Source organism: Dasypus novemcinctus, chromosome 22 (assembly GCF_030445035.2).
Source record: "Dasypus novemcinctus isolate mDasNov1 chromosome 22, mDasNov1.1.hap2, whole genome shotgun sequence".
Lineage (NCBI taxonomy): Eukaryota > Metazoa > Chordata > Mammalia > Cingulata > Dasypodidae > Dasypus > Dasypus novemcinctus.
Window position 1 is genome coordinate 36,779,738 of NC_080694.1, and position 1,830 is coordinate 36,781,567.

Below are 1,830 nucleotides of genomic sequence, written 5' to 3' on the forward strand. Positions count from 1 at the left end.
CCAATATCCAATTACCTATGTGTATAAGAACCACATCCATATTGGATTAAGGCCCACCCTAATTTGGTTTGTGGACACCGCAACTAATAACATCTTCAAAGTTCCTATTTGCAAATGGGTTCACATCGACAGCACCAGGGGTTGGGACCTGCGCATGCCTTTTGTGGGGAACACGATTCAATCCCTAACAGCCCCTTAGCCTATCTCTACATAATTAGTAGGGGTGTGTGTGTGTGTGTGTATATATTCTCCCCCAGTGGTTTACTGTTGTTGACTTATTTTTATACATATTAGTATTACTACATGCAACTCTTTCCTGTATTTAACAGCCTTTCCTTTTATTTACCTTCATGTGTCTCACTTTCACCTACCAAAACAGTTTCAAGTTGGCAGGCAGCTGGGTGCCTTATTCTCTGTGAAATTGAAGGCAGTGGTTTTAAATACTGGCCAGAAAATGTTTGGTTGCCATTTCAACACATGAAAATAGTTACACTGATGCCTAAATTGCCATTTTCTCCAAAAAAAAAAACACTGGGCAATGCTGCTGTCAAAGACTAGGCAGTCACTATTCGTAAAGGCTGTCGCAATTCCCTCATGAGTAGATCAAGGAGTTGCTTCCCAAGTCAATCACCGCTTACGGTCCTTTAGCACAAGTCAATAAGCAAAGTTTTCAGCTTGCTCACTTGTTCCCATTGGCTGTACAATTCCAAAGAACTGCTGGTGACCATCATACTTTTCCTGTTTCTCCAAGAAAGTCAAAATGGGACTGCATCATCCCGCAGTCAACAGCACCAGGAAGATTAATGTATGTAGCAAGAAAAACTGTATCCTCTCCCTGTAGGGTTTAAAGGACTTGTGCTGATGCATCGGATGGGGCATTACAGCATCCAAAGATCCTTGCCATTTGCAGGAAGCACCAGGGCATGGGAAGGTCCATCAGAAGGGAATGCTCGTCATCCCTGGGGAGCCACTTTAGGTTTAGAGTACAGGTCACTAGGAGAATGAAGTACAGCCTCCCTTCTCAACTCTCATTCTAACTCCCAGTAACCTATACTCTAAATCTAAATCTAGTTTTAACTCCATGGATTTACTCATTGTATTTAGTTCATATTGGTGAGACCACACAAGATTTGTCCTTTTGTGTCTGGCTTGTTTAACTCAACAGAATGTCCTCAAGGTTCATCCACGTTGTAATGTACACCCTGGCTTCATTTCTTCTTGCAGCTGAGTCGTATTCCATTGTATGCATAGATCATATTTTGTTTATCCATTCCTTGGTTTATGGACTCTTGGGTTGTTTCCATCTTTTGGCAATTGTGAATAATGCTGCTATGAACATCAGTGTGCAAATGTCACAGTTTGCATCCCTACTTTCAGTTCTTTTTTTTTTTTTTAATTTTTAAAAAAAATTTCTCTCCCCTTCCCCCCCACCCCGGTTGTCTGTTCTCTGTGTCTATTTGCTGCATCTTTTTCTTTGTCTGCTTCTATTGTTGTCAGCAGCACGGGAATCTGTGTTTTTTTTGTTGCATCATCTTGTTGTGTCAGCTCTCCGTGTGTGCGGCGCCATTCCTGGGCAGGCTGCACTTTCTTTCGCGCTGGGCAGCTCTCCTTACGGGGTGCGCTCCTTGAGCATGGGGCTCCCCTACGCGGGGACACCCCTGCGTGGCACAGCACTCCTTGCGCGCATCAGCACTGCACATGGGCCAGCTCCACACGGGTCAAGGAGGCCCAGGGTTTGAACCGCGGACCTCCCATGTGGTAGATGGACGCCTTAACCACTGGGCCAAGTCCGCCACCTGAAGGCTCTATTCTGATAACATGTATGATGAC

The 1,830-nt window shown here is 44.6% G+C and overlaps 1 pseudogene; it reads right to left on the bottom strand.

Moving 5' to 3' along the window:
* Positions 1-470: 470 nt before the first annotated feature.
* LOC101436084 (E3 ubiquitin-protein ligase SIAH1B-like) lies at positions 471-936 on the bottom strand (annotated as a pseudogene).
* Between the last annotated feature and the right edge of the window lie 894 nt (positions 937-1,830).